Here is a 20,063-nt window from a genome sequence, read left to right as displayed (position 1 = left end):
GAGAGAGAGAGAGAGAGAGAGAGAGAGAGAGAGACTATCAAGATATGGTATTTACAAATCCATTTCTTACAAAAAGACTCATGTTGAAATACGCACAGAGCTCTCTCACAGTAAATTTGAATAATTTTGAAAGCTAATAATGAGACAAACCCATTAAAAATGGGCAAAGATTTGAATAGACATTTTATCACAGAAGAAATGTGGGTGCCTAAGAGCATACAAAAAGACGTCCAACGGCACTGGTCAATCTTGAAACTGCAAATTGGACCCAGCCCCAGAAAACACTGCACTTTGGCTCGGGTAACGGTAACGATAATCAAGAAAGGCTAGCAGTACCGTAAGGGGTGCCGGAGTGCCCACTGAGGAGCCCCGACCCTCAAGGGTTGCCGACTGGGATGCCAACTGGTCCAGCTGCCTTGGAAGTCTGGCGACTTGGCAGTTTGTTAAGAATTTAAATGTAAACTTACCAAATGACTCAGCAGGCCACTCCGAGGGATCCACCCGGGAGAGACGGAGGCTGGCAGCCACATAAAGGCCGGTTCATGAGTGCGATGGTGTGATTCATTACGACCCCAAACTAGAAATGATTCAGATGTCTGTCCCTCGGGATGCAGGGAAAGGAAAGGCATTCTATCAAGACAGGGGAATACTATTTAGCAATTAAAAATAAACATGGGATGACTCATGCAGCAATATGAGCGAGCTTCAGAACCATTACGCTAGGGCGGGGGAGGGGGGCTCACAGGGTGACGTGTTTGCCCCAGAAGTTTGAGGACCCAAGTTGGATTCCTAGAAGCCATTGCTTTAAAAGAACATGGTGTGGCGGTTGTGCCTCCCGGTTTCAGGGGAGCGGCAGGGTGAGGACTGCCCCAAGAATGTTCAACCCCAAGTTGTGTGAATCAGTGGGTAGACACCCTAGATTTGTTTTCTGGTTTTATTTGTGGGGTTCATGAGTGTGCAGGAGCTCTCCTACATGTGAGGGCCCACATATGTGCGCATTTGCGGATGTGTGTGTGTGTGAGAGCGTGTGCATAAGTGTGTACCTGTGCTTGTGTGTGAAAGAGAGACAGAGACAGAGATATGGAGAATCTTGGCAATGAGGAGGTAGAGACAGGAAGGTTTCTGGGGTTCATTAGCTAGCCAGCCTAGCCCACTTGGTTCAGTGAGAGACCATGTCTCAAAAAACTCAGTGGAGAGCATGCCCGGGATGCACATTCAAGGCTGATCTCTGGACTCCCCATGGGTGCACATACCCATGAGTGCCCACACCCACGTACATGTACACATACATACACACGTGCTGCACTAAGAAGCTACACTAAGTGTGATAGCATATGTCTGTCATCCCAGCACTAGGGATTCTGAGGCAGAAGGATGGCTGGGAGTTTGAGGCCAGCCTGGGCCACATCCTAAGACCCTGTCTTGGAACTCAATGAGCTGCCTGGGACACACCTCCAACTGAAGGGTGTCCTGATGTAACCACAGACCTAGGGAAATGAGTACTTAAGGCAAGGCACCTCGAAGTCTCTTCCCATGTAGCACGCAGAGCACACAGGAGCAGCTCAGAGAGAGGCATCCAGGCAGGAGGAGGGGAACTGGCTTCATCTTTCATCTGTCCTGGCTGCTATGCACACACCATGTTCATGCAATGTGTGCAGGTCCCTACAAACTCAGAGCTGCTCCTTGGCCTCTGCACTGTCTCCACCTGTGCCTTTCCCTTCCAGAGAGAACACGGGAAACCCAACTCAAAAAAAAGAATCATTTCACTTCAGCAGGATCCACCGTGTGTGTGTGTGTGTGCAGCATAGAATGGAAATGGGAGATCCAATGGCTTCCTCTGTGCCTCACAACCCACTCCTCAATCCCAAATTTATGTCATTGTCACTTGGTTAGCATGACACAGGGCAGCTCCCTGAGCCACTCAGCTGGGAAGGCAGGATGGAGCAGAGGCGTGTGTGTGTGTGTGTGTGTGTGTGTGTGTGTGTGTGTGTGTATGTGTGTGTGGTGTGAAGCTGAGGGTGGGGACAGAACCCTGGCTGGGGTCTCTGTCTTGTGCTTTCAGTATCCCCTCAGTCTGTCATGAGAGAGTGGAGACAATCTGTGAGTGATCACATCATGAGTGGTTACAGAGAGACAGACCTTGGGGGCTGTACTGCAGGCAGTTGGACACTGTTAGAGTAACTCTCTATTCTCTGTGACCTCGGTAGGGCTGACAAGAGCAGGACTGGAGCAGAGGATCTCATCTGGACCCAGGGCTGTACTCTGACCTGCTTGGGGGCAGAGGCAGTGAGCCCTTGTGTGCTTCTAGCGAGTCTTGCCTGAACATGCATGTGCTTGCATGTAAAGTCCAAAAGTCAACCTTGGGTATTGGTCCTCGGGTGCACTCCATCTTGCCAACTGAGACAGGGTCTCTCACTGAACGGGCACCCACCACATAAGCCAGGCTGGCTGGCTGACCAGGGCTCCAAGGATCCTCCTGCCTCCATCTCCCTAGCTCTGGATTGTAAGGCAGAACCCACCACACCCATCTTCTTGCAAGGGTTCCGGGAATGGTCCTCTTGTGCACACAGTTGCCTCTCTATAGATCAGTAATTCTCAACCTGTGGATTACAACCCCTTTGAGGGTCTAACAACCCTTTCACTGGGGTTGCCTAAGACCATGGGAAAACACAGATATTTACACTATGATTCATGACAGTAGCAAAATTTACAGTTATGAAGTCGCAATGCAAATAATTTTATGGCTGGGCTCACCACAGCATTGTGGTGTCAGGGATTCGGAAGCTTGGGAACCTCTGCTATAGGCAGAGCCATCGTTCTAGTCCCGACACCCTGGATTCCTGACAAGCTGTTTTTCTAAAAAATGCCATCCCTGGTGAAGCATCCCTCAGATCTAACATGTCCTTGCTCTGTGGGGACACCAGACGGAGGAAACCAAAACAAGCCCAGATGTCTGACAGGCGGCGAACACCTCAGAGGCCTGAACCTCTTCCCTTAGCTCCCGGGACAGAGGAGCCAGGCAGCACTCAGACCCAACAAGTGAGAGGCCACCTGAGCTCCACGCAGGTTCATCCTCCAACATCCTCCTGTTCTGCCAGATTTGAGAAAAGGAAACAGCCAAACTCACGGTCACATTACAAAGCCTGAGCTGTCACCTGTGTTCCTGCATGCACACATGTCTTACGAGCCTCTCTCCAAGACAGCTACCGGTTCCCAAGAATGTTCACCCCATGTACCACTATTGCCAGCTCCCACAGGAATTCCAAGAGTGGGCACATGCACCCCACTTCCACCTCTGAAGCAGTAATGGACATCAGAAGAAAGCAAGACTCGCTTTCCAAAGCCTCTTTCTCCTTAGGCTGTGTTCCTCATCTCACTCACACAGATAAGAAAGGTTTCAATTTATAGAACACTTTTCTCTATAGGAACTCGGCTCCAATTTAAGAAAATTACACTTCATTTATTGGAGTGGGCAGGGCAAGCACACGACGACACAGCGCCCATGCAGAGGTCAGAGGACAGCTTGCAGGAGTCGGGTTTTCCCCTTCCACCACTCGGGTCCTGATGACCGTAGTCAGGCTGGGCGGCAAGTGTCTTTACCCACTGCGCCATCTTGCTGGCTCAGCGCCAGCCATTCAAGCAATGTCAAAAGAGAAGTCACTGTTTCTCCATCACCTGCGTCGCCAGCCCAGATCACAAGACTCACAAGAGTTCTACGCCTACTCAAGCCTCGAACATACTACTCCACGACGGGGCACAGGGAGCGGTTCTTCATTTAGTCTCTTCCTCATGTTGAAACAAGGTCCCTCTTTGCACATCCAGTGTACCCTGGGATGTACAATCCTCCTGCCTCAGCCTCTGCAGCCTCACCATGACTGGTTCATAGAGGCCTTTTAAACACTCAAGTCAACCTGGTGTCTGGGATGCTATGCGTTCCAGAAGTTTCCCTGAGCTGTGAGAACAAGAACCAACTCTTCCTAGGAACGTCAGCCCAGGAGCAGCTGGAACCCTGTGCCCGGCTCTTTTCTTTTCTTAGCCTGGGTGATCGTCCTTGATGGCCTTGCTTTCGGCCACCACAGGACCCCAGCTCTTGTTCCTTCTTTCCGCCCTCTCTTACATTCTTACCTCCACAGGGCACAGAGGTGCCACCCCCAGAATGTCAGTGTCCCACAGGACAGAGCGTCAAATGCAGGGAACTCTTTTAAGGGGTCCAGCACCCTCGCTCTTTTCTACAGACACACTGTGATGATCCATCCAAATTAGCCCTAACAGGGGAAGTTCTAGCTCAAAGGACCGGAAGGGACCCAGGTAAGACACACCCTGCATCAGACACTGTGCCCTCTCCACCTCCCCCCAGGGCAGTCCCTCACAATACTGTGCTTCAGTCCCCAATGTCATCCAATGCCTTAGACCCATTCGACAGATTAAAACATGGAGGCACAAGGAAGAGGGTATCTACTCGCAGGCCACATGGCTGGCAAGGGATCATCCTTGAGCTGCAGTGCCACACACACACACTTTCAGGGGCCCCTGGTTGTAGGAAACAGCAGTAACTCTAATATAGGTGTCCCATGAGATAAACACTGGATGGGGGTGAGGTTCATCCCTCTCCTGGGGTCCCAATAAGCCAGGGTTAAGGAGTTTTGAGGATTATAGCTCTCTCAGGGATAGCATCTAGGGAGCCCTGATGCAGTTAGGCAACGGGAAGGCCCCTTAAACCCCACTTAACATGAGATGGTCAGGAACCAGGATCGAAGGCGGGTCAGGAGCGTCCCAGTCCATCAGCTGGTGCTTTCCTGGCTCAAGGCTCTGGCCTCCCAAGGATCACACCCGGAAAGCCTCAGTTCCTCTGACATCTATATTAGGGGCACAGTGAGGACAGAGGGGCAGGGCTGTTGCTGTCCAGCAGGGCATGGCTACTGTTCTCACTTCCTACCACAAGCCCACTCATTAGCACTCACGGTGTACCCTGGAGGGGACTTCATCCCTTTCGACATGCCATCCTTACTTTCTACCTGGCCAGTGGCCAGCCAGGGCTGCCCTCATCCCTGAGTGTGTGTGTGTGTGTGTGTGTGTGTGTGTGTGTGTGTTGAGACTGCGTGGCAGCCCGTGCGCACTAAACCAGAGGAAGTTAATGACTAAGAGTTGCCGGGGTTTGATCCTACTGAAAATAAATCTGGGATCTGTCAGTAAACACAAGCAAGTCCCAGGCTGTCAATCATGCCTGGGCTTCCCACGATACGCAGGATTCTGTCTGGACCCGACAGCTTCCAAGGCAGACGTGTTGTTGCCAGACTGTATGTGTCTTGTGGGGACAGGCTCTCTGAGCCTCTGTTGTCCTGTCAGCATTGCCTGGATGAGAGAAACGCTTTCAGAGATGTACGATGGGGAGAAGAAGGCCGACATGTGCTTCTGAGACTAGAGGGCTCTGGGGGACAGCATAGGCAGTGAACCCTCACCTCAGTGATGGACACCTATAGGCAGCGGCAGAGTTCCCATCAGCCAGCCTGGGAATCTGGCTGTGTTCTCATGTTCAGTGAAGAAGTAGGTGCTGGGGGCAAGAGTGGTCTGATTGCTCTGTCTGCTCTGACCTGGGTTCCTATCTGGGCCTCAGTTTCTCCATCTGTAAGATGGGAGGATTGCTTTGCAAGTGGAGTTGGGTTGCTAGGCCTGGTGGATGGAAGTTTCCAGGCCAGCTCATGCCTTCCCACCCCTATTTTTCTAAAAATTTCAGCTTCTCTTTTGAGGTATCCAAGGCCTTGCAGATGATGGCCCTGGCCCTGCCTGGGTCCCAGAATCCCTTCTAATTGTCTCTTCCTGTGACTGGAGTTCATCCCGAGGGGTGATACAGGGAGACTCTTGTCCTCTGCATGGAGACTGTAGGGGACAGCAGATATCTGAAGACCACATTGGAGGGTTAGCTAATACCTTCCGACCCCTGGCTAAGGTCATGCTCCTGCCCCATTTCTTTTCTGCAGACCACACTCTTCCATATTGGGAGCCCTGGACTGTCTCATAAGAGAGGGGACCCTGAGAGATGGGTCACAGTGGTGGGGACCCCACCGCAGACCAGCCTCAACCCTTGGCCAAGTGGATGGGGAAAAGGGCTATAGGGCAGTGGTGTCAGAGATGATCAGCTCAGCCAACCTTGGCTCAGTTTCCCTCCCTTCCAAAGCACAGAGGAAGCAGGGAGCCGAGCTCCCTTCTGATTCTGTATTTGCCTAAGGAGGCGGGACTGGCCTAGGCCTCCAGTCTTTTTCTAACAGTAAGGTCCTGGCTCACTGGAACACTGGAACAGCCTGGCTCACTGAGACAGCCCTGCAGGGAGGAGGTGGCTCTCAGCCTCTAAAAGTTTAAATCCTACAGCTCATGGCTCCTGACCTTGGATGGTCCTAGACCTTTCTGGAAAATGAGGCCAGATCAGTTGATCTCCATCAGAAAGAACAACGTTGGCTGTCCTGTCTCCCACTCTCCAGACCGCAGCCTCATTCCCAGGCTCACTCTGCTCTGTACACAGTGGGCTGAGATGGCTGGGAGTCCCAAGCTGGTCCTCAGCTCCCACATTCTCTCCTCTCCAGGAAGCTGACCTATAGTCTCAGGAAGGTCCTAGAGTCAGATGTCCAGATAGGCCTGCAGGGGGGTACCTGGAGCAGTACCCTACTTCTTGCTCATCTCCAGCACAGATGCAAGAGCAAAGCAGGTATCCCCAACAGCCTGAACAAATAGCCACCCCTCCCAAGCTGGCTTGCTGTGCAACTCTGAAAACCATCCTATGCCTCTCTGGGCCTCCTCTCCTTACATGAACCTTAGGAATGGATAATGCCCGAGTTCCCTGCAGAGGGGCACCTGTCATCAACTACCTCAACAAAGACTCACTCAAGGCCAGGTGATAGTCTATGCATTGTTGGGAGAAATTAAATCCATGACAGAAAACAAAAGATGAAGAACAAAGGGGGTGGAGGGTGACAAACATATCGGTATCCAGTGTCTGTTGTCACACATCATCGCTTCCAAGTTTACACCCGGAAATTTACGGCCCCATCGCCTGCTCTGGAGACCTGTCTCCCACCTGTCACTCAGTGGCATTTTTTCCCATCTAGCTCCCTCTGTCCCCATCTATGTGACACCCATCCTGATGGCGACAAAGCTTAGCCTCTTTCAACTGAGAAATATGAACCCATGGGGCCAGGTCCGCTCTGCTCGTAAATACAATATCTGAGGCCACAGTATCTGAGCCTTGTCACTTAGAATAGTGATCTGAGCCTTGTCACTTAGAATAGAGTCTCCTACAAATGAGAACTGGGCTCTTGGGGGAGGGGGAGGACATGGTCCAGGGGCAGGGTCTGAGAAAGACTTTCTGAGTGTTCATGAAATTTCCCTAGAATCTAGAGGTTGTGTCTAGATACTGGAGGTAGGCAAGGGGCTTGAGAGAGAGTGCACACGCACACACACATACACACACACACACACACACAGAGGTGGGGTGGTCCTACTGTGTTCTTTGGTCCAACTCTGTCAGAATTTTGGTCCTACTAACCCTAGTCTGAGTCAAAGGAATAGATAGGTTCCATGATTCAAATGCCAGGGTTGAACTCACAGCTGCTCTAAGCCCTAGCTTGGGACTTTCCAGGGGGCCTCAAACCACCTGTTATTTGGGGGTGGGGTCAAAAGAGAAATGGCTAGCAGATTTTTCAACCCCAAAGTGTGGGGAAGCCCAGAGCCAGGATGCTTTGGGGGAAATCAGCGCTTTTCAGAGAGGGGAGGGTCCAGAGGACTGACCTGATCCCTATCTCTCCCCTAGCCAGAGGACTCTGCTCTCTCTCCTCTTTTTCAGAGTGGGAGCCCCATCTAACGTGCCCACCCCAGCCGTCCTCGGAGTCTGCTGTATCATGCTGAGTGATGCACACCTAGAAGGCCTGGGGGGTGCACCAGGCCTTTGGGGAACAGAGAAAAGAACGTAGCTACAGACCTCTCCCACCTGGAGACCCTGAGGGCTTTCTGCTGGGCACAGCGTAGGGCAGGGGTGAAGTGGGGGTGGGGTCTTCAGACCTCTCAGGAAAGAGAAAGATAACGCTCAGGTCCCAGCCCCCTGAATCCAGAGATATCATCCTATCCTTAGCTGTTGGACTTTAACCCTCAATCTTTGGTGACTAGGGCACATAGATGGGGTGGGGACTTAAGAATCTCTTTTTGATACTTCTGTTGCAAGGTTGACAGCTGAGGCCAGTGGAGGCAGAGGGATGAGATTATTTGTGGCTTTTCAGTGACACAACCCCAATTTGCTCACTGCCTCTTGGGGCTGGGTGAGGGTTCTTTAGAATATGTCTTTAGGAGAGATAGAGGAGCGGCCATGCTCTTTGTACCTGTTCCAAGTTCTGACACCTTCCAGAATTCCTGTCCCCAAAGATCCCAGTCTGTCCTGGGAATGGTTCTCTCAGTAGCTCTCACAACAGGGGTTAAGGGTCAGGTGTCAAGCCAACAGCTCTGTCTAGGAACTAAGCCCCTTGCTTTCCTCTGCCCCAGGCTGGAGAAAACAACTCCAGATTCATCTTTGGAAACCCTTAACTTCTCTAAAAGTATCATCCTGTTCCCATTTTACAGATCGGAAAACTGAGTCTCAAAGACGTCACATGCCTCAAGGTCGCACAGCCTCTATGGAGTGGGGGTTGGAGGGGAGCATACTTTTGGTCTCAGATGTAGTCTGGTCCTGGGGAGGATGGAGTATGAGGATGGCTGTAAACACAGCCTGGGACACCCTCTGGCACTAGCTTAAGGAAGAAGCAGGCTAGGAATGAAGGGAGATCGCTTTCACAGATTCCTAACCCCAACCCCTGGATGGACAGCTATGAGGACATCTCCAAGTTTATGGAAGGGTCCACCAAGTTCCTGGCAAAGTCCTCAGCCCCCACGCTAGGGTTTTGATCCACTGCTTCCGAATGCAGACCCTGGCCTCGCTGATGTGCAGCTGAATAGTCGCAGGTGCCTGGCCAGGAGCCGCTCCAACCGTGGGAAGGATGACAGACAGGGTAGGGATAGGGTCAGGGACTCGGGTGAGGAGGTGCGTGGACCGCAGGAAGGTTTCCACGCAGGGCAGCGGCTGTTGAAGGGTCGGTGGTACTGGGGAGCAGGGCTGGGTGCACGCAGCTCCACTTGAGCCTGAAGCTGCGGCAGTGACTCTAAGGCGACATCAGGACCCCTAGTCACTGGCTCTGTGGGACCGAACCGGTTCGGATTCCTCTACCGCCAAGTTGCTACAACTTTACCGGCAGCACCACTCCGGGTTTGTGCGCGGGGCCTGGGGCGCAGCCGGGAGGGACAGGGGCTCACGCTGCGCGCTGGGGTGAGAGAAGCGCAATGTCGCCAGCCAGTCCTCCACGGAGTGGCCGGGGTCTCGAGCGCCCAAGCTCGGCTTCGGGCCATGCTGCGCCGCGAGAAATCCTGAGCTTCACGCTTACCTGCCCGGCCCGGCTCGGCCGGCGTTCCGGGGCTGCACCCGCCACCACCACCGCCACCGCCGCCGCCGCCGCCGCTGCCGTCCTTCAAGCTCTAAGTTCGCTCTCGGATTGAAATTCCTCCCCAGCTTCGCCCATCGATCTGCGCGCGAGCCCCGCCCCTCGCCGCGCGGCCGGGGGGGGGGGGTGGGGGGGGGTGGGGCCCGCCGCCCGCCCTCCCTCCCCTCCCCCGCCCGCCCGCCCGCCCGCCCTCGCCACCAGCCGGCTCCCTCCACCCGCTCCGCCGCCGCCGCTCAGTCCGGCAGCGAGAGCCGCGCGCCCTCCCTCCTCCCAGCCTCCCGGTCCCCTCTGCTTGGATTGCCCTCAGGATCCTGCTTGCCAGAGCTGGGGATCGAGGAAGCTCCATAGGGTATCCTGACAGCCCTTTCTGAACGTCTAAGTAAAAGGGAGGAGGGGCATCTGCTGCCTCAGCAGGGGCCTCGCACGACCCCCTCACCACCAAACACACCAAGATCTCTTCAGGACCCAGGTCTTCCCAGGGATCTGGCCCAGATCCCGGCCAGCTGGGACTTAGGGGCGCAGACCGACGCTCCGGGCTCTGACCTCCCCCTTCACTCACTCACTCACTCACCCCAACCTCTGCCAGGACTTGAAGGGCTGGTTCTCCAGCACCCCTCCAGCTTAGCCAACCATTCCTGATGTGCGGCTGCCTGTGAGGAAGCCCCAGGAGAGAAACCGAGTCAGGAGAGGCTTGCCTCAGGCCATGGGGCCCAAGAAAACCCAAGCCCCGGAGCTCTGTGGACTCCTTACTCTGGACAGTACGACTCTGACAGCGTCCTCGATAAATTCTGTTCGCAGCCCCACTGGTGCCTCTGGCAGATCCAGTCTCCCCACACGGCCCATCTCTTCCCCACGCGGCGCCCCCTCCCCATTTCCTGTCCCCCGCCCGCTCCTGATTCCCGGCCTCAGTACCCCCGGCACGCTCTCTCCCCGCTCCTCCGCTCTTCGCCAGCAGCTGGGCAATTCACCGAGCATACAAAAGAGTTGACTCAATTCAGAGGCAGAGCAAATCAAGATAAATCCTATAGTGTGTGGGGACCGAAGAAGGAAAGTGAATGAACGCCAATAGCACCAACCAGTCCTATGTATGGACTGGTCCTGCTCTGGGGGAAGGGGGGTAGCAGGGCTGGGCTCCCTCATGGCCTGGGCACCTATAGGAACTGAAAGGAGGTAGTGGGCTCTTAGCTACCTTCCCCGTGCCAGGCCTTCACGCACTGGCTGAACTTGGAAACTGAAGACTATGTGCCCTCCTAGTGCTTACCGAGTGGGGTTCCCGGGAAGGGACAGCCAACATGGTCAAAGACCAGGTAGGGTCAGGATAGACCCTAGAGAGCAGATGTATGTAGTTTCCCCATCCTGGCCTCCTGACATGGCTAGGGTCCAGGACAAGGGTATTACATGGATAAATACTGCTAGCTTCAATGTTCTAGGCCACGGCTCATGGACCTAGGGTGGGAGGTATAAGATACTCTTCCCTCCCAGTTGTATCTAAAAGGGGTCCCAAGCAGCTGATCTCCAGGGACAAGATTATGCCTGTAGTCTCCTGGTCGCTCTTGGATGGTATTCTGGGTCTGGTCAGTTCTGTGTAGGGGTGGGGACAGGAAATAAGAGGGGCCAGCAGCCCCTACCATCAGTCTCTGAAAGCAAACTCAAAGACAGGGGTCTGACTCCCCATATCTCTAGGTCTCCCCTTGGCCTGGTTCCCCTAACACTGCCACAGGTCTGGTAATCATCTGAGATCTGGGATTACTGTGGTAGTACAGTCCCCCTAGGTTCACTCGTCTGGATTTTGCTCCTCTGACCCCTTCCACAAAGAATAAGCAAACCGAGGTCCAGGTTCCCAGAGCGCCCTTGACCAGTACAACCCCACCCTCAAGGTAAGTTTGTGGCTTCCCAGGGTCAGCCATCTGCAGGAGGGGGTGGAAGGTTCCAGGAGGTTTTCCAAGAGGGAAAACACCGGTAGTTCTTCCGGTGGAAGGGTCCCCAGGATATCCAATGTTGGAGTACCCAGCTGTCGGGGTGGCAAGACTGAAAATTAGGGTTGACCAGTAGAGGGTCATTCAGACCCTCCAGGTCACGTCCCCCAATCTCCCAGCTGCTCAGCTGGTTGTAACCAAAATCCGGGAGTCCCTTGGGGCCGCCCCTCCCCCGGAGCCGGACAGATCGGGCCGTTTGCTTGTAAGCCATTAATTCTATCACAGAGACGCCGGCGCCGCCACGCGAGGACATCTGTCAGGGACCCATCACTGTGTTCCACGCCCCCTGCTCTCCCCAGACCCAGAGAAGCGGAAAAGATGCGCCACCTCAGCTCTCCACGCTCTGAGGTTGCTGAAGCGGGCTCGGAAGCAAAGAACCCGAAGGGGGCGGGGCCCCAGCACCCTTGGGACAAAGATTCTCCCAGCTGTTCGGAGAGTGGCTTCTGCAACCTTCTATCCCAGACAGGAAGAAGTGCCCAACTCCCCCTGTTCCACAAATACTAGTGCCCACTCATACTCTGACCTGAGCCTTGGGGTGAGGTGGAGAGAGGGCACGGAATCCTCCAGATACCTCAGGGTGTAGGAAGGAGACACTGGGGGGTGGGGCAAGAAGACACTGGCTTCTTCCCTCACAGGGAACAGAGCACTTCACCTCCAAACCCTTCAGGGATCTTCGCAAGCTCTCCATAGAGAGCTTGTCTGCTCACCACAGCCCCTAGGCAGCTGCTGGTGAATGTGTCATGCGTGGGCGATGGGTCGCAAGGACTCGAAACTGGCTGGGGATGATCCCGTTCATGCCTAGCAGGCTGGCCCGGGAGATTTCACCCCCATCCCCTTGTGTGTATGGGGGTGGGATGGGAGGTGCAGAAAGAATGTTTAGATGTTGAGACGTCGACCTGGGCTCATGACCCCAGGTGGTCACAGTTCAGAGCAGGCTTGTCTGGGAAGAGAAAAAGTTCCCAGTGGGAGGTGACACCTCAAAGTCTGAGGGGAATGAGTGGAAGAGAAGGAGAGGGCAGGCGACGGAATGGGATCCATGAAAACTGAGGAGGGTCAGTCTCTGGCTGGGGTCTGGAAGCACCTCGCAGCCAGTGGTTTTCCCAGTCCCTACAGGCTCTTGTCAGAGGCGCCTATTAATAACTAGAAGCCAGTTCCTTCCAGGGAGCTGGACAGAGCCGGGGCACCCGGCTGGGGTGGGGTGCGGGTCTTACATTACCCTCCCCACAGCTCCAGCGCCTGGAGACCAGTGTGCAGAACGAAGGCGAGGTCCCACCACCCACTTTTTCTCCTCTTTGAACTACGAGTGGAGGTATTCGGACTGGGGGGGGGGGCAGCTTCTGGGCCAACTTGGGGCACTAAGGCCGTCCCATGCACCCTACAGCAGACCGACCCCACCACGGCCTAGGCAGCACGCTCAGCAAAGTTTCGGGTCCTCGGTGGCACTTCCTAATCCGAGGTGGGGGCAGGGGACCCAAACCCGGGCGCTCCGATCGGCGGAGTCGGGAGGGAAGTTTGTCCGGCCATAGATCGGCGTTCGAGAACTTCGGGTTTTGTGAAGGCGGCTGAGTGGGGGGCGCCCTGGAGCCTCAAACGCACCGCATCTGAAACCCCACGAAGAGGGGACTCGGTCCAAGTGCGGACGGCTAGGACAAGGCGAGGGGGACTGAGGCGATAGGGGCAACCAGGGCTGCGGGAGCCGTTGGGGACTCCCGCGCCACCCGGGAAGCCGGCGAGAGCGTATCCTTCCTGCCCCTCCCCCTCCAGGGGCGGGGACCTGTGGACCCCACGTCTGCGGCAGAGGGGACCCCGACTCGCTGCACACCCCTTCCTACCTGAACGGGGTTGTGGCCCCCAGGGCTGAAGGCTCGATCACCGGCTAGCAGAGCACGCGCGCCGAAGTCCCCGGAGCGCCGCGGTGGCGGTGGCAGCGGCGGCGGCGGCGGCTGCCCCTGCTTCCTCCTCCTCTTCCTCCTCGGGGTTCTTGCTGGCTCCAGACAGACCTCCTCCCCCTCCCGCGTTGCCCGCCCCTCCCGGAGCCCGCCGGGCTTGGGGATCGGCCTCTCGCCGGGAGCGGAGAGGAGCCTGCGGGAGCCGGGCTGCGGCGCTCACTGCGTCAAGAGCCGGGGACCGCGCGATCGGAGCAGCCCCGGACCGGCCGGGCAGGCGGGGCGGCCGCGGCGCCGGCGACGCCGAAGGGGCCGGGCGGCTCCGGCTCTCGAGCTCGGGAGCGGGCGCGGCGGCAGCGGCCGCGGCGACGCGAGGCGGTGGTTCATTTTGTGAGCGCGAGGCAGGTCGGACGTGGGAGCCGCGCGGGGAGGGGACCGGAGCAGGGGCGGGGGCCGCTGCACGTCCATAGGTTGCCCCGGGAGGGGATCAAGGCTCCCTGAGGGGAAGTTGGCTGGAGCCAGGGAGACATCTCAGGACGCCGCAACACAGCCTCGCCTCCTTTTCCTGGCTTTGCCTGCGTCTCCTGCCCGCGTCCCAAGCCACTGAACTAAGAGCCGTGGAGCCCAAGTCCCCGAGTGTCATGGGGTTGGGACCCTTCGTGGCGATGGGAGGTGGGTACGAGAGGCAGAGATGTGCACGCGCGTACAGTCACGCCTGTGCACACACACGCACCCGCAGGAAGCCATGTAGAAGTTGACCCCGAAGTCAGACCCTATGTAAGCGCGCGTGTCACAGCTCCACCCGCAGGGACGATTGTTTCACGGGGCGGGCGGCGGGGAGGGGAGAATCAGAGATGGTACAAGGTTGTCAGGCCCTCCGAGATGCAACATTCTCTCTTTCCACCAGGGACTTGCTCTCTCCTAAGGTCACCGACCCCCTTCGCAGTCCCTCCTCTCTGCATTGCATGTCACCACCCCCTTGGGCTGAGAGACCGGGAGGCGTGAGATCAGCCTGGCACCTTCCCATTCCCGGAAGGTTCCCAGTAGTGGATTCCCCTCCCACTAGCCTCTGTGTGTGGTGTGTGTGTGTGTGTGGGGGGGGGTTAATGTGTGATTTCCGGGGATCCAAATCGTCCCTCTGGGGCTGTCCACCCTCCCACCCCCCATGGTTCCAGGAACACTGACGGAGCCCTCTGGTATCCCATTCCCTACCGCGCCCCTTCCCCAGGCGGAAGCTTTGGCCTTGGGTTGAAAATCAAAATCAAGTTCAAGAGCGCCCTCGCCGGGCTAAGGCCTTGCGCACAGCTTTTCGAGCCTCCGTGCGCTTGCGGAGCTGAAGGACCCCCTTTGGGCAGAGTGGGTGCAACCCTTTTTGGACGCCTCCTCCGAGCTGGAGCACTCTCAAGAGCTAGGCTTCGGGACACAATGCCAACGAAGGCAGGGAGAGGGGACTGGAACCGCAGAGTGCAGCCAAGTATACATAGTAAGGGGCGAGGAGAGGCTGGGGGCGGGGACTTGTCCCTTGGGTTACCAGACCACCAGGGACCAGCATGGGAATAGCGTGAACCTTGGAGCAGCGCGGCCAGAGGACCAGGAGCGTCCCCAGCTCGGGTCCTGTGTCCTGTCCTGCGACTCGATCCAGCCTGCATCACCGGCAGGCAGCCCACACTTGGCCGATCCTAGGCTTTCCCCAGCCCCATTTTTCCTTTGGAACCCTGAGGAGTGAGATTCCAGTTAGGGTCGGAGGGTAGAGGAGGGTCTATCGTCTTTCGAGTGGATTCTTAGACACAGAACATGGTGGTCAAGGACAGAGCTGTGGGTCTACCCTTGCTCAGGGTACCCAGACCTCAAGAGAATCCAGCCGGGACTGAAGGCTCCAAAGCCTGCTTTTAGGGTAGCTTTCGCTGGGCCCTTCAGAGCCTAGCTGTCAGTAACAGATTGTTCCACTGCTTGCCCCCCCTGCCCCCCAGCATTCTGGGTTATGACTTCTCCGGGAGAAATGCTGCCCTTAGCCTGTCCTATATGTCCACTCTCACTCCTCAACACACACACACACACACACACACACACACACACACACACACACAGAGCTCAGCCAAGATGATGCACCTTAAAAAAAAAACAAGCGAGGCACCCCTCAAGCTGGGAAGGCCACAAGCTAACCCCTGGCCAGAGCCACAGGGATGAGGCCAGAGCTTTCTCCTGGTTCTCTCATCTCCCGCCCCACCCCCATTCCTCCCTTCCTCTCCCATTCTCCTGAGCCACGTCACTAGCAGGCATGTGTACATGACCAGGGTGGACACTATGTATGTTGCACCCACACGTTTGCAGAGCAGGTTAACACCTAACGGGCACACCCCATAATTCACCCCTTAGCCCACCCGCAGGAAGTTCACACACATCCTTGCTGCGGCCGCCGCCCCCCTCCCCGCAACCAGGAACCCTACCAAGAAGTTATAGAGGAGGGCTTTAATCGCCAAGGCACCCCACCCTGCTCCAGGGTTGCACATACCCCCGGTCCATACCTGAGCTTCTGTAGTGGTGTGCGACTGCAAACATCATTCCAGAAAGGCAAAGATGTCTATCCTGAGGTCTATCTGACAGCGAGAAGAAAGCCCTCCCTCTCTTTTACCTCTTTGCCACCTCCTCCCCCTTTTCTACATCTGCCTCCCCTCTCCCTCCTCCTCCTGTCTTCTTACTCTGTAGCTCAGGCCAGCCTGGGACTCCAGTGTCCAGGTTTAGACCCCTGAGTGCCAGAACTATAGGCATGTACCAGCAGGCCCAGCTTACCCTTGGCTTTATTATTATTATTATTATCATTATTATTATTTGCTCCCAAACAGGTTCCTGCATATACATCTACTGACAACACACACTCATGCAACATACACAGGCCTCCTTGACAAGGTTGCCTATAGACTGGGCCAGATGCAGCCATGACAGCTGTCTTTCCTGAGTTGAGGGTGAGGGGCCTAGAACAGTCTGAGAGGGGTGGGCCCTCTCCAATTGGGCACACATGGGACCCCAAGCTAGAGCTGCCCACATGATTTCTCCAGGCTGACCAGAGGCCAGCCAGCAGGTCGAGATAACTTTCTATCCACTGGTTCAGTGAGATCTTACCTTCTGCAGAGAGCTGGAATGTGGAAAAGCATTTCTACACACTACAAAAATAAAAATGCCTACAGAAAAAATGGTGTCCATCCCTCCAATACCCAGAATTTCACAGTTCCATCCACAACCCCCAGAAGAGCCCAAAGCCACAAAAGAAACACGAGGGCCAGTTTCCTCATATATAAAGAGCTCTTACAACCCAATAAGAAAAAAGTTGGCAAGGACACCAAAAGTGGACAGAGATAACTAACAGAAAAGGAATGGGGAAAAGGGTCTCTTGACAAATGAGACATCACCACAGGAATGCCAGGGACAGCTCAACATGACGTTTCACCCCCAAAGGGTAGCAGGTTTCACAGCTACTCTGAGGCCACAGTAGACACTCTGGGAACTCTTGTGAGAATGTCCACATTCCGCGAAGCCACACACCCTTGTGCCTGGCATGTTCTTCTAGGAATGTGTCCTCTAGATGCTTGTCACGAATGAAAAGTGATATATGACTCCGTGCAAGGTTGTTTGCTGAGGCACTGTGTGTGGCAACAGCAGATTGGAAGTGTCCTAAATACCCACAGATAAGGGAGGGCTGAGATGCTTCGCAGCACAGTCAGCAGAGCTGTGTGGCCAGGAGACAGAGACTGGATGCTCTGAACCCAGCTCTGTGGCTCCCCTCTTACTTACCCATGTATTTTCTTGGGCTGAAGACAGAAGCCAAGACCTTGCATGTGCTAAGCCAGCGGTTCTCAGCCTTCCTAATGCTGCAACCCTTTAATACAGTTCCTCGTGCTCTGGCGATCCCTGACCATAAAGTTATTTTTGTTGCTACTTCATAAATGTAATCTTGCTGCTGTTACAAACTGTAAGGTAAATATCTGTGTTTTCCAATGGTCTTAGGGGACCACTGTGAAAAGGTCATTCTATCCCCGAAGGGGTCGTGACTCACAGGTTGAGAACCACGGTGCTAGACAAACGTGTTTGCTGAGCCCTTCAGTGGGGGATTCTAGGCAGGGGCTCCACTGAGCCACGCCCCCAGCCCCTCATTGGGGGATTCTAGGCAGGGGCTCTACCTCTGAGCCACGCCCCCAGCCCCTCACTGGGGGATTCTAGGCTGGGGCTCTACCTCTGAGCCACGCCCCCAGCCCCTCACTGGGGGATTCTAGGCAGGGGCTCTACCTCTGAGCCACGCCCCCAGCTCCTCACTGGGGGATTCTAGGCAGGGGCTCTACCACTGAGCCACGCCCCAGCCCCTCCCTGGGGGATTCTAGGCAGGGGCTCCCTTAGCTACTTTTTACTTTTTATTTTAACACAAGGTCTCAACTAAGTTTGCTGTGCAGGCTTCAAACTCACTCTGAAGCCCAGACTGCGATCCTCCTTATTTACTCTCTGGAGTAGCTGGCCCGACCTGCCTGTGCCAGCAGGCCCAGGTTCAAGACTTTCTTTAAAGGAGGAAAAATAGCAAGGACCAAAGCAGTTTATCTAGTCCATGATTGTTTTGCATCTGTTTACAAAAGGCGGGCAGGAAAGGACATTGATGTTTGCTCTGTTCAGGAATTGCTTCTCTAGCTAGTTCGTGTAGGTTGGATGGAGGAACAAGATTTTACTTTTAAAATTATTCTTCAACCATGTGTGCTGTGCAAATCTTTAATCCCAGCACTTGGGAGGCAGAGGCAGGCGGATCTCTAGGAGTTCTATCCTGGTCTACCTAGGAAGATTGAGGCCAACCAGGGTGACACAATGAAACCCTGTCTCAAAAAAAAAAAGACATATTTATTTATATGGACAGCAAGCTGCCTTCTTCTATGATCAGCTATGATCCCAGTGCTAAGATCTCTTTCTTGTATAGATTATATTAATTCATTTATTTATTTATGGGGAAGGGGACACCTGCCATGGGGACATGTCAAGGTCAGAGGACAACTTGCAGGAGCTGTTGTTGTTGTTTTTACTTCCACCGAGTGTAGTGGGGAAGATCAAACTTAGGTAGTCAAGTATGGCAGCGAACTTCCTTACTGGTTGACTGGCTCCAGTACTGTAAGTTCTGACAATGTGTACATGCACCGTAACCTCCACCCTGGTGACCACATCAACAATGCCTCTCTCTCTCACACACACACACACACACACACACACACACACACACACACACCCATGGAACTGATGTCCCTGGATGGCTCTAAACATTTGACTGTTACATGGACTTTTCCTGTCATCATACAATAAAAATGAAAATGAAAACCCCTTTGGCTGTTGGTTCTCTCTCCCCATCTTTATGGTAACGGGGGAGGAGGACCTTTCCTGCCCCACTTCACAGGTGACAGGGCCGAAGTCCACAGGGTGATCACAATTCCTATATGGAGACATCGTTTAATGTATTCAACTTGAGGTGCTGAGGAGACAGCTCGACTGGTAAACGTGCCTGCTCCCAAGCCTGATGACCTGGGTCTGAGCCTCAAGACCTACAGTGCAAGTAGAGAACAAACTCCAGAAAGTTGTCATCTGATCTACACATACACACACACACATACACACACACACACCACACCATACATAGCATTGTGTGATCAGGACATTGCACCACTTGGAAAGGAAATTCCATACAATTGTTATTAACCCCACCCACCAGTTTTTTAATTCAGTGGACCTGACTGTTCTGGGTCCTTTCTGTGAATGGAATCCTTTGCAGTGTGGTCCCCTGTGACTGGCTTGTTTTACTGACCATCGTGGGTTTTGAGGTTCAAATACAAGAAAGAGGAGGCCATTCTTTTTCATTGCTGAGTACTCTAGTCCACGGGTGAACCACACTCATTCATGTCAAATGAAAAGTATTTGGGTGACTTCTGTGTGGCCATATGGTCTCATTTGCTCTGTATAGATACCGAGCCCTTGAGATGGCAAATCGCAGGATACTGAGTTCAACCATCTGAAGAACCTGCAACCTTTCCCAGAGGGGCTCAGCATTCCCAGCGCCTTACCTTGCCATTTCCGATGATGACCATCCTGGAGGATGTAAAATGCTGTCTCACTATGGCCACGATTTGCATTTCCCCCAATGGCTATTGATGCTGAGAAGTTGTTGGTGTGAGCGTGGGAAATTTACATATTTTCTTTGGATAAATGAATATTCATATTTTCGCCCATTTAAAAATCAGGATATTTATCTTCTTATTATTGAGTTGTCAGAGTTCTTTACATAGTTTAGACACAAGTCTCTCATTAGGCGTATCACTTGCAAGTGTCTTCTCTGTCCCTCTGGGTTGTTTGTCTTCATGAGAGCTGTCTGCAGCACAGAGAATTTTAATGAAGTCCATATTTCTCTTAATTTCTTGAGTTCTTGGTGACACATTTGAGCACCCTTTGCTTAAAAATAAAGATTTGCTCTTAAGTTCTTCTTTAAGGTTGTAAGTGTACATATGTATATATGTATGCATGTGTGTTTAAACATGTGTGTATGTATACATGTGTCTATGTGTGTCTATGTGTATATGCACATGTATATATATATATATATATATATATATATATATATATATATATATGTGTGTATGTGTGTGTATCCATGTGTGTGTATTCATGTGTATATA

The 20,063-nt window shown here is 54.1% G+C and overlaps 1 protein-coding gene across 3 annotated transcripts in view; it reads right to left on the bottom strand.

Moving 5' to 3' along the window:
• Positions 1 to 13,558, bottom strand: part of Elfn1 (extracellular leucine rich repeat and fibronectin type III domain containing 1) — a 66,624-nt gene extending 53,066 nt beyond the window's left edge. For 2 of the 3 annotated variants that reach the window (XM_029476994.1, XM_029476996.1), the window contains exon 1: positions 13,321 to 13,558. The gene's annotated coding sequence lies outside the window, so the exon portion shown is untranslated. Of the gene's footprint in view, positions 1 to 9,455; positions 9,491 to 13,320 lie in introns of those variants that run through there. The other variant, XM_029476995.1, reaches the window with a different exon arrangement.
• Positions 13,559 to 20,063: the final 6,505 nt, after the last annotated feature.

The sequence above is a fragment of the Mus caroli genome, chromosome 5 (genome assembly GCF_900094665.2).
Source record: "Mus caroli chromosome 5, CAROLI_EIJ_v1.1, whole genome shotgun sequence".
Lineage (NCBI taxonomy): Eukaryota > Metazoa > Chordata > Mammalia > Rodentia > Muridae > Mus > Mus caroli.
Note: the sequence above shows the minus strand (reverse complement) of the source record. Positions and strands in the feature narration are given on the sequence as shown.